Below are 13,049 nucleotides of genomic sequence, written 5' to 3'. Positions count from 1 at the left end.
TTTTTCTTCATCAACATTCACTACAGTATATGTATTTGAAGCAGCAGGCTGTTTATGGTGCTTCCTTTTAATTCTCATAAGAAAATAACTCTATTTTTTTTTTGTAGAGGTTGCTATTCTTTAAAGTTCTCATTTGGTGGTGATCTGAAAATAAAAGTACTAAGAACTGAAAATCTGTATCAACCTAAATTGGGGACATAGTGGCCCCTTCTTCATAATCTTTTTATTTGAGTCATTTTGCAAAGAAAATAAAGACAAAGCTCATTCTCTATGTGCCTTTTTGGTCTCAGTGCACTTGGGGGGATACCAAAGAGCTCTCAATCAATAGCCTCCTCGATTCCTCAATTACTTTATTCTCAAGGGTCTGTAAAAGAGGTGAAAGGGCTTTAGATCTCTACCCCACAAGTATGATGGGCATTTATAATACATCTCTTGAAATTTTGGCTGAGCTTGCTCTTTGTTTATCAATTACCCATTTAAAGATACAAAAAGACAATGCAAACAAAATAATGCAAGTGAATTAGCCATTTTGCTAAACTTAGCCTTAGGAAAATGCACATCAGTGAAATAACCTACATAGACTGTTTGTTTTTAACCTTACATCATTATAGTACTGTATGTAAGCAATGAACATGAATTAAACCTGTCACCATAGTGCATTAAGAGACGCTTTTAAATTGCATGTTATGTCAATGTTTTGATGCATCTCTAAAGGAAGCACATACCACATGAGAATATGCTCACTTCTCAGAGAATAGAAATGGCATATTCCCAATTTTGTCATTTGGCAGAAAGATAAAACAATTTACTTCTCTTTTTAAATAGTGAGGAAAACCTAAATAACATTTTTCTGAGATCAAAACAGGTAAAGACTTTGTAAATCTTGGTTCTGCTATAAGAACTTGTAAGAATCAGCTACAAGATATTTTGAGGGATTATATATTAATATGACGTCTGTATGAACTTTACAATTTTACTTAGTTATTTAAACACATTAATAACAGTGTACTTTGCTGTTGTTGTTTTTGGAAGGAGATGATGTTGCTGCTGCTTCGTAACGTGTTTTATATAAATGCATGTCATCTGCAATCTCCTAAAATCCTGCTATCAGAGTAACTAAATGAGACACACAGTTTAATCTGTATTGAAGTTTTATTCATTATTATTTATAAATTACTATTTATACTATTTATTCATATCAGTGAGGTTTTTATATATTACATAAAATCCTTTATTTCAAGAAAGCATATAGAAATGTTTTCACTTAATAGACCCATAATCCACTAGCTGTCTTCTTTTAAAATTATGCAATATTTTCCCTAAAAGAGCTTATAGTCAGTCTTGTCCCCAGGCTTTGCTCTATGAATAAAAGAGCAGATAATGTTTCTCTCTAACAATCTCCACATTCCATTGTCATATAATAGAACCCTGAGTGACTCATTGAGTTACTTCCTTACCAAAAGCAACTGATTACATCACCAAAGTCCCCATGGAAATATCAGGAAAGAGTCTTAAAAAGATAGAGCTGCTAAATATTTAATTCTGACTAATAGCTACACTAAGGGAAGACAATTAGCAAATTTTATTAGTCAGGGTTCAATCTACATGACTGTTTGTAAAGATAAATCTTTATGAGATTCCAACTTACATGTTCATGACAGAGTCAGGGCACAGAAGTAACAGCTAAACATCTTCTGTGAAATGCAAGGCTCTGAAATTCTTGAACTCTGGCATAGGTCAGCCACAATTTTTGTTTTAGAGCTAGCAGTGACCTCTACTGAATACAGACATTTTAATAATAAAATGGTTTAAGTCAATAACAAAAGCACAAATTGTATCATTATTCGTGAACATCTTTATTATTTTTTTCCTAATTTAGATGCTTATTGATGATTTGGCCTTTGTAGGTAATGTTTTATTATTCTAATATGACATATTATCATTTAATAAACGAAATGAAAGGGTTATTTTCATGTCCAATAATCTTTAATATTAACATTTTTTGGTAAATATAGCATTCCAACACACGGATAAATATAAAGACAGAACTATATAGAAAGAATATCGTTAGTAGAGCAAATAAAAAGAAATTAATCCTTCTCACTGCATCTTTTTCACAAAAATGAAATTGTTAAGACTATCTACTGTGCTGACAGCACTGTTCCATCACAAAAATTATCTTCTAGACTTATAGGTATGGGTTATGGCAAATATATGTAGAGAGACAACATGTGAACGAATACTAATAGAGAGATTATCTAAACTATATATTCATCATTTTTTTCATGGTTTCATTGTCTTAGGATCCCAACTATTATAACTGCATGGAAACTTGATGATGGACTATAAACAAGTTTATTAATCTAATAGAAAATTTGCTCAGGTTGTCTTATAACACCATAGAGATAAGGAATTTTTTTTCTAAAATAATTTCTTTAGTGGCCGTTACTACCTGGAATCAAAAGATTTTCCTCGCTGGGTGTGGTGGCTCATGCCTGTAATCCCAACACTTTTGGAGGCTGAGGCGGATGGATCACCTGAGGTCAGGAGTTCGAGACCAGCCTTGTCAACATGATGAAACCCCATCTCTACTAAAAATACAAAATTAGCTGTGTGTGGTGGTGCATGCCTGTAATCCCAGCTACTCTAGAGGCTGAGACAGGAGAATTGCTTGAGTCCAGGAGGTGGAGGTTGCCCAGATCACGCCATTGCACTCCAGCCTGGGCAGTAAGACTGAAACTCTGAAAAAAAGATTTTCCTAGTGACTGCTAAAGAGGATGACGTGAGTTGAATCCAAAACTAAGGAAAAGTATGAGGGAAGGATAGCAAGTATGAAAAAAGTTTCTGCAGTATAAGGAGCTTTTGCTCCTGGGAAAAGACATCTCCCTGAATAACAGATGACTTATGCCCAAGACTTTATCTAAGTGAGAGTGCAAGCTCATGGAGTCAGAATCAGACACTGTTAAAGTTGGGCTTTTCAAAGTACAGAGCCATATTTTAAAAGATGATTTATCTTGTGAAAAATAAACATTAAATTATGAGATTTATTTTTATTTCTCAAAAAAAATGAAGCTTTTTGGAATAAGCATTCTTATAAGCCCCTTGACCAATAAATATTTATTTTGCTGAGAAACTTAAAAAACTTAAGGTTCTTCTTCACTGTATCATTTAAATTGCAAGGCCAAAAATAAAATGATTCATTTTCACAGGTTTGACACAGATAGCTGAAAGCTCTACTAAACATAAGAAAATATAATATATTTGAATTATATTCACTGTCAACGGAGTGTTGTCTGGAAGTTTCATATGTTAAATATGAGTTTAATTTGAGCATTTCCATTTTTCCAATTTAAGTGTTCTTATGACAACTTATGTTAATAAAGCTAAACCCCAAAGAGTTTATTCAATGAACCAAGGAGCCATGAATATCTCCATGAGGAAGATGATGTCATAAGTGACATTGATTACTATTGCTTTCTCTTGTGTCTAGAATTTACTTGTCTAAGTGCATAATAAGTTTAAGCATTCCTGAATTATTTATTATATGAGTTTTGACTTCTACAGGTACCTAATATGAGGTATTGCATAGAATTTTGCAGCAGTACTTTGAAATCACATTGAAAATTGATACCTATATGCTGATTTACCTGGCTTCTAATACATTATCTCTTGTTGTCTCTGAACATTCCATTTCTATAAGCAATATAATACACTCAGAAGCCATAAAAGAAGCGGCAGCTACACAGTGGAGAATCAGCCCATTTAAAGACTAATCTTACAATCGAGGCTGTATATATTGAAAATCAACCACAGAGATTTTAGATCACAAAACTGCAGTTCTCCTGAGGCCGAGTACATTTGAGCAACTTGACAATAAATGTAAGCCATGTGATTTTGCCAAGCAATAATATAATTTAACAATAAAACATCCATTTTTTTAAAGTAGAAAAGACTTTAATATTTTTAAGGATGAATTTTAGACATAAAAAGTGGTATTCAAAATTTTAGACAAGTAGGTGACATGCAGAGAGAGGGCACTTGAATCTATCAATGTGCATGTCCTTAAACTTTACTTTGCATCTATATATGCTTTCCATCCAACCCTAGAAGCATTTTATTTTTCTTTTACAAGTCTAATAAGTCTATCTTTGATCAGAAAAGAGACCCATACTTTCCATTAAGAGAAAAAAAATGAGTCAAAAACAGAAAAATAATTTTCAACAAGTTTTCTCCTTTTCTGCTTTAGCTTCTAAAAAAATAGCTTTTCTTTTTTACATGCTTTTTCCTCTGTGGACTAGTAATCTTGAGCCACTTACAGATTTGGGGGTTAGGGTAAAACCAATGTTTTTTACCAAGAACAAAGCCAGCAGCTGATTTTTCTTGAAGCTTGATGAGAGTGATTTAGGCTTCCTATCTTAGAAGAGCAAGGTAGAATATGAGAGTTTCTAGTGGCCCGCTGGAATTCCCTGAGCTTTCATCTCTGCCTTGGTTTCTCTAAGATCCACTCTTATTTACTATTCCTGCCTGTACTGACAAACTGTGTTTAGGGAGTTTGGTCTCCCTGCTTATTCAGGCAGAACTAACAAAAAGAATACCATTTTGTGGGTTTTGACAATTTTTAGACATCTAGTTGCGGATATTTGAGTTGAAACACTAAATATGTGTGCTTGCTTTGCACAGTGTAAATAAAAACTGCTTTTCCAAATTGTCATTAAAACACCAGTTTTTTTCTAGCGTGCTGTATTCTTCCTAAAATATGGACAGTTTATCTTTTGTGAGTTGATGGCTGCTTTTATTTAGTAAAAATCATTTCCTTTGTTCCATTTCCTTCTGTCACATTATTCAAGGTAATAAATACTCTATGGCAGAAACTGCTTCTAGGGGAAGTCTGTTTAAACCCAATTGGGAAAATGCTGAACTTTATATATTCAAAAGCTCTCTATCATCCAACATTGTACTGTCTCAACTGATTCCTGTGAATTACATATTTCTTTGTACCTAAAAAAACACCAGGCAAAAATCTACTTTAGATCATGTCACATGTCATGTATTGGCAAATTCAAGCATTTTGTCAAACTTTGATATATTTTTAAATAACAGACTTAAGAAAATGTACAATTTCACACTTTCTAAATTTCCTTAGTTTGCAGACTTTCTGGTCATTAACCATTTCTTGGTGACCTTTATGTTTTTACCTTGAGTGGAAATGGACAGTGAACTGAAAAATCTGTGATTTCCATGAGGGAAATAAATTAATTGACTGCACACATAGGAATGAAGGACTCCTGGATTATTAAAGGAGCTCTTCTCCTCTACACGCTATTAGAATCAGTACTTTTTATTACAGAGTGGTGAATAACACATTCTACCAATTAAAGGAAGTATAAAACCTATTACTTGGCTGTGATATTCAGAATACCAATCAGTTAATAAAAAATATATACTTTTTTAGAGTTGTACAAAGAATAAAAGTAAAAGCAAATAAATGCCATTGAAATGGACTGTTTATGAATTAGTCGCTTTCTATCTCCCTCATCCTTGTTTCCACAAAATTTTCAAAATTATAAGAATGAAATTAAGCAGGCCGGGCGCGGTGGCTCACGCCTGTAATCCCAGCACTTTGGGAGGCCTACGCGGGCAGATCACAAGGTCAAGAGATGGAGAACATGGTGAACATGGTGAAACCCCGTCTCTACTAACATACAAAAATTAGCTGCGTGTGGTGACGCACGCCTGTAGTCCCAGCTCCTCAGGAGGCTGAGGCAGGAGAATTGCTTGAACCCGGGAGGCAGAGGTTGCAGTGGGCCGAGATTGTGCCACCGCATTCCAGCCTGGTGCCTGGTGACAGAGCAAGACTCTTCGCAAAAAAAAGTAATAAATAAAATAAATGAATGAATGAAATTAAGCATAAGAGAGCAGCCGCCAGGATTGGGGATCTACTAAACATTTGCAGTTGTGGAATGATCTTATTCCAATGTTGCAATGTTAATGTGAAGCTGCTATGTATGGCAGAGAAATTCACTGTATATCAATTTAGAATTTTAAAGTTAGGAAAAAACCTTAAAGATCATCTAGTCCAATTCTGTATTAAATCTCCAGTTTTATACAATCATAACAAAATAGGCAGAATCTTTTTTTTTTTTTAATTGGATTTTAGTTTTTGGGGTACATGAGCAGAGCATGCAAGACAGTTGCATAGGTACACACATGGCAGTGTGCTTTGCTTTTCTTCTCCCCTTCACCCACATTTGGCATTTCTCCCCAGGCTATCCCTCCCCACCTCCCCCTCCCACTGGCCCTCCCCTTTTCCCCTCAATAGACCCCAGTGTTTAGTACTCCCCTCCCTGTGTCCATGTCTTCACATTTTTCATCACCCGCCTATGAGTGAGAATATGCGGTGTTTCATTTTCTGTTCTTGTGTCAGTTTGCTGAGGATGATGTTCTCCAGATTCATCCATGTCCCTACAAATGACACAAACTCATCATTTCTGATTGCTGCATAATATTCCATGGTGTATATGTGCCACATTTTTCCAATCCAGTCTATTATCAATGGGCATTTGGGTTGATTCCAGGTCTTTGCTATTGTAAACAGTGCTGCAATGAACATTCGTGTACATGTGTCCTTATAGTAGAACGATTTATAGTCTTTTGGATATATACCCAGTAATGGGATTGCTGGGTCAAATGGAATTCTATTTCTAAGGACTTGAGGAATCGCCACACTGTCTTCCACAATGGTTGAACTAATTTACACTCCCACCAACAGTGTAAAAGTGTTCCTTTTTCTCCACATCCTCTCCAGCATCTGTTATCTCCAGATTTTTTAATGATCGCCATTCTAACTGGCGTGAGATGGTATCTCAATGTAGTTTTGATTTGCATCTCTCTGACGACCAATGACGATGAGCATTTTTTCATATGATTGTTGGCCTCATATATGTCTTCGTTCGTAAAGTGTCAGTTCATATCCTTTGCCCACTTTTGAATGGGCTTGTTTGTTTTTTTCCTGTAAATCTGTTTGAGTTCTTTGTAGATTCTGGATATCAGCCCTTTGTCAGATGGGTAGACTGCGAAAATTTTTTCCCATTCTGTTGGTTGCCGATCCACTCTAGTAACTGTTTCTTTTGCCGTGCAGAAGCTGTGGAGTTTCATTAGGTCCCATTTGTCTATTTTGGCTTTTGTTGCCAATGCTTTTGGTGTTTTGTTCATGAAGTCCTTGCCTACTCCTATGTCCTGGATGGTTTTGCCTAGATTTTCTTCTAGGGTTTTTATGGTGCCAGGTCTTATGTTTAAGTCTTTAATCCATCTGGAGTTAATTTTAGTGTAAGGTGTCAGGAAGGGGTCCAGTTTCTGCTTTCTGCACATGGCTAGCCAGTTTTCCCAACACCATTTGTTAAACAGGGAATCCTTTCCCCATTGCTTGTTTTTGTCAGGTTTATCAAAGATTGTATAGTTGTATGTATGTTGTGTTGCCTCCAGTGCCTCTGTTTTGTTCCATTGGTCTATATCTCTGTTTTGGTACCAGTACCATGCTGTTTTGATTACTGTAGCCTTGTAGTATAGTTTGAAATCCGGTAGTGTGATGCCCCCCGCTGTGTTCTTTTTGCTTAGAATTGACTTGGCTATGCGGGCTCTCTTTTGGTTCCATATGAAGTTCATGGTGGTTTTTTCCAGTTCTGCGAAGAAAGTCGATGGTAGCTTGATGGGGATAGCATTGATTCTGTAAATTACTTTGGGCAGTATAACCATTTTCATGATATTAATTCTTCCTAACCATGAACATGGAATGTTTCTCCATCTGTTTGTGTCCTCTCTGATTTCGTTGAGCAGTGGTTTGTCGTTCTCCTTGAAGAGGTCTCTTACATTCCTTGTGAGTTGTATTCCAAGGTATTTTATTCTTTTTGCAGCAATTGCAAATGGCAGTTCGCTCTTGATTTGGCTTTAAGTCTGTTATTGGTGTAGACGAATGCTTGTGATTTTTGCACATTGATTTTATATCCTGAGAGTTTGCTGAAGTTGCTTATCAGTTTCAGGAGTTTTTGGGCTGAGGCAATGGGGTCTTCTAGGTATACTATCATGTTGTCTGCAAATAGAGACAATTTGGCTTCCACCTTTCCTATTTGAATACCCTTTATTTCTTTTTCTTGCCTGATTGCTCTGGCTAGAACTTCCAGTACTATATTGAATAGGAGTGGTGAAAGAGGGCATCCTTGTCTAGTGCCAGATTTCAAAGGGAATGCTTCCAGTTTTTGCCCATTCAGTATGATATTGGCTGTTGGTTTGTCATAAATAGCTTTTATTACTTTGAGATACGTTCCATCGATACCGAGTTTATTGAGGGTTTTTAGCATAAAGGGCTGTTGAATTCTGTCAAATGCCTTCTCTGCGTCAATTGAGATAATCATGTGGTTTTTGTTTTTGCTTCTGTTTATGAGGTGAATTAAGTTGATAGACTTGCGTATGTTGAACCAGCCTTGCATCCCCGGGATGAATCCTACTTGATCAAGATGAATAAGTTTTTTGATTTGCTGTTGCAATCGGCTTGCCAATATTTTATTGAAGATTTTTGCATCTATGTTCATCATGGATATTGACCTGAAGTTTTCTTTTCTTGTTGGGTCTCTGCCAGGTTTTGGTATCAGAATGATGTTGGTCTCATAAAATGATTTGTGAAGGATTCCCTCTTTTTGGATTGTTTGAAATAGTTTTAGAAGAAATGGTACCAGCTCTTCCTTGTGTGTCTGGTAGAATTCGGCTGTGAACCCGTCTGGTCCTGGGCTTTTTTTGTGAGGTAGGCTCTTAATTGCTGCCTCAAATTCAGACCTTGTTATTGGTCTATTCATAGTTTCAGCTTCCTCCTGGTTTAGGCTTGGGAGGACACAGGAATCCAGGAATTTATCCATTTCTTCCAGGTTTACTAGTTTATGTGCATAGAGTTGTTTGTAATATTCTCTGATGATGGTTTGAATTTCTGTGGAATCTGTGGTGATTTCCCCTTTATCATTTTTTATTGCATCTATTTGGTTGTTCTCTCTTTTCTTTTTAATCAATCTGGCTAGTGGTCTGTCTATTTTGTTGATCTTTTCAAAAAACCAGGTCTTGGATTTATTGATTTTTTGAAGGGTTTTTCGTGTCTCAATCTCCTTCAGCTCAGCTCTGCTCTTAGTTATTTCTTGTCTTCTGCTGGGTTTTGAGTTTTTTTTATCTTGCTCCTCTAGCTCTTTCAATTTTGATGATAGGGTGTGAATTTTGAATCTCTCCATTCTCCTCATATGGGCACTTATTGCTATATACTTTCCTCTAGAGACTGCTTTAAATGTGTCCCAGAGGTTCTGGCACGTTGTGTCTTCGTTCTCATTGGATTCGAAGAACTTCCTTATTTCCGCCTTCATTTCATTGTTTACCCAGTCAACATTCAGGAGCCAGTCGTTCAGTTTCCATGAAGCTGTGTGGTTCTGGGTCTGTTTCTGAATTCTGAGTTCTAACTTGATTGCACTATGGTCTGAGAGGCTGTTTGTTATGATTTCAGTTGTTTTGCATTTGTTGAGCAGTGCTTTACTTCCAATTATGTGGTCAATTTTAGAGTAGGTGTGATGTGGTGCTGAGAAGAATGTGTATTCTGTGGATTTGGGGTGGAGAGTTCTGTAAATGTCCACCAGGTTTGCTTGCTCCAGGTCTGAGTTCAAGCCCTGGATATCCTTGTTGATTTTCTGTCTGGTTGATCTGTGTAGTATTGACAGTGGAGTGTTAAAGTCTCCCACTATTATTGTGTGGGAGTCTAAGTCCTTTTGTAAGTCCTTAAGAACTTGCCTTATGTATCTGGGTGCTCCTGCATTGGGTCCATATATGTTTAGGATCGTTAGCTCTTCTTGTTGTATCGATCCTTTTACCATTATGTAATGGCCTTCTTTGTCTCTTTTGATCTTTGTTGCTTTAAAGTCTATTTTATCAGAGATGAGAATTGCAACTCCTGCTTTTTTTTTGCTTTCCATTTGCTTAGTAAATCTTCCTCCATCCCTTTATTTTGAGCCTTTGTGTATCCTTGAATGTGAGATGGGTTTCCTGGATACAGCACACTGATGGGTTTTGGATTTTTATCCAATTTGCCAGTCTGTGTCTTTTGATTGGTGCATTTAGTCCATTTACATTTAGGGTTAATATTGTTATGTGTGAATTTGATACTGCCATTTTGATGCTAAGTGGCTGTTTTGCCTGTTAGTTGTTGTAGATTCTTCATTATGTTGATGCTCTTTAGCATTCAGTGTGATTTTGGAATGGCTGGTACTGGTTGATCCTTTCTATGTGTAGTGCCTCTTTTAGGAGCTGTTGTAAAGCAGGCCTGGTGGTGACAAAATCTCTGAGTACTTGCTTGTTCGCAAAGGATTTTATTTTTCCTTCACTTCTGAAGCTCAGTTTGGCTGGATATGAAATTCTGGGTTGAAAGTTCTTTTCTTTAAGAATGTTGAATATTGGCCCCCACTCTCTTCTGGCTTTTAGTGTTTCTGCCGAGAGATCTGCTGTGAGTCTGATGGGCTTCCTTTTGTGGGTGACCCGACCTTTCTCTCTGGCTGCCCTTAGTATTCTCTCCTTTATTTCAACCCTATTGAATCTGACGATTATGTGCCTTGGGGTTGCTCTTCTTGCGGAATATCTTTGTGGTGTTCTCTGAATTTCCTCCAATTGAGTGTTGGCCTGTCTTGCTAGGTGGGGGAAATTTTCCTGGATGATTTCCTGAAGAGTATTTTCCAGCTTGGATTCATTCTCTTCGTCCCCTTCTGGTACACCTACCAAACGTAGGTTAGGTCTTTTCACATAGTCCCACATTTCTTGGAGACTTTGTTCATTCCTTTTTGCGCTTTTTTCTCTGATCTTGGTTTCTCGTTTTATTTCATTGAGTTGGTCTTCGACTTCAGATATTCTTTCTTCTGCTTGGTAAATTCGGCTATTGAAACTTGTGCATGCTTCGCGAAGTTCTCGTATTGTGTTTTTCAGCTCCTTTAATTCATTCATATTCCTCTCTAAGTTATCCATTCTTGTTATCATTTCCTCGAATCTTTTTTCAAATCTTTTTTCAAGGTTCTTAGTTTCTTTGCATTGATTTAATACATGATCTTTTAGCTCACAAAAGTTTTTCATTATCCATCTTCTGAAGTCTAATTCCGTCATTTCGTCGCAGTCATTCTCCGTCCAGCTTCGTTCCCTTGCTGGTGAGGAGTTTTGGTCCTTTCTAGGAGGCGAGGTGTTCTGGTTTCGGGTGTTTTCCTCCTTTTTGCGCTGGTTTCTTCCCATCTTTGTGGATTTGTCTGCTGGTCGTCTGCGTAGTTGCTGACTTTTAATTGGGTCTCTGAGTGGGCACCCTGAATGTTGATGATGAAATATTTTGGTTGCTTGGTTTTCCTTCTACCAGTCTAGCCCCTTCGCTGTACGACTGCTGAGGTCCGCTCCAGACCCTGCTTGTCTGGGGTGCACCTCTAGCAGCTGTGGCACAGTGAGGGATGCTACCAGTTTCTTTTTCTGCTATCTTTGTCCCAGGATGATGCCTGCCTAATGTCAGTCTTTTGGATATAGAGGGGTCAGGGAGCTGCTTGAGGAGACAGTTTGTACTTTATAGGGGCTTAATTGCTGAGCTGTGAGCTCTGTTGTTCATTCAGGGCTGTTAGGCTGCTATGTTTGATTCTGCTGCAACAGAGCTCATTAAAAAAACCCTTTTTTTCTCAAATGCTCTGTGTTGAGGGGTTTGGGCTTTATTTTTGGATGTCCGTTGAGGTCCTGCCCAGCTAGGACGCAGACTAGCCACTGTTTGCCTGCTGAGGCTCCGCCTTGCTATTGTGAGGCTCGCCCTGGCTCTGCTGTTCTGCTGTTCGCCACGCCATGCGGCGGTGTCTCTCTGTTGTAGCGGGTTGCCTCGGCAACGGCTGGCTGCGTCAGCAATGGGCGTGTATCTCAGTTGGGGCGGGTTGCCTCGGTAATTGTGACCACCCCTCCCCCTCAGAGCGTCTCGGGCTGTCTGCACGGGGCTTGTTTGAAATCTCGGTTTTGTTCGTCCCACTGGGCCAACCCTAACGCTCTGTCCCGGCAATCCCCTGGGCTGGCCCACTGTCCAAGTCTAGCTCAGTCTCAAGTCCCGCCCTCTCACGTCTCCGCTTGCTGGTTCAACGGGGCACCCGGACAAGCACGCACTGTGGGGAGCGCTGGGTAGGGCCGGCCGCCACCACCCTGGCTGCCAGCTTCGCCAGGCGGAATATCTGCCTGGCGTCCCTCGTCTCCTCTTCACTTGGGAATTTCCCCATTCCATGGGCAACAAAGATCAGTCTGGAAATGCAGCTCAGACTCACCTCTCCGCGGACACAATGAGAACTCCATTCCTGGGTTGTTCTCACAGCGCCATCTTGAGTCCTCCTCCCATAGGCAGAATCTTATGCTTTCTGAAATAGAAGAATATGTTACATTATTCTTAGATTCATTATTTATTAAAAATTATTTTAAATTTCAACATAATGGCTTTAATACTGTATTCAAGTAAACAAAACATTTTTGACACTATGAAAACCAAAAGTTGATTTTTTCATCAAAAATTAGATATCATATTCACTTGAAGTAATGAACAAGTATGACTCCTAAAGAAAATAACTAAAAATTATTAAGTAATGAGAGTAATGTCTTTTTATCTTAAAACATATAATAAAAACTAAATAATTTTGTAATATACTTATTTATTTGTAGGCAGATAAATGATTAATGGAACAATAAAAAATGCAGAAATAGATTTTATAGAATATAAGATACCAAAAAGGAGCAGTTAAAGCATTAAAATGCATTACAAGAAAATATTTTTAATATTTGAGGTCAGTGACATATGAAATAAAAAGTAACTACTTCATTCATAAAATTACTATCTCATACATAAAGTGAAATTATAAGCCAATTAGTGAATTTAAACTATTGTTTCTGTTATACTTCCTATATAACAAATCACTCCTCAATTTAGAGACATAAAACTCCTCAATATTTCGGACCTCTTTGGAAGGCTGAACAGCTGGTGGTGT

The sequence above is a fragment of the Callithrix jacchus genome, chromosome 9 (assembly GCF_049354715.1).
Source record: "Callithrix jacchus isolate 240 chromosome 9, calJac240_pri, whole genome shotgun sequence".
NCBI classification, from domain to species: Eukaryota; Metazoa; Chordata; class Mammalia; order Primates; family Cebidae; genus Callithrix; species Callithrix jacchus.
Note: the sequence above shows the minus strand (reverse complement) of the source record.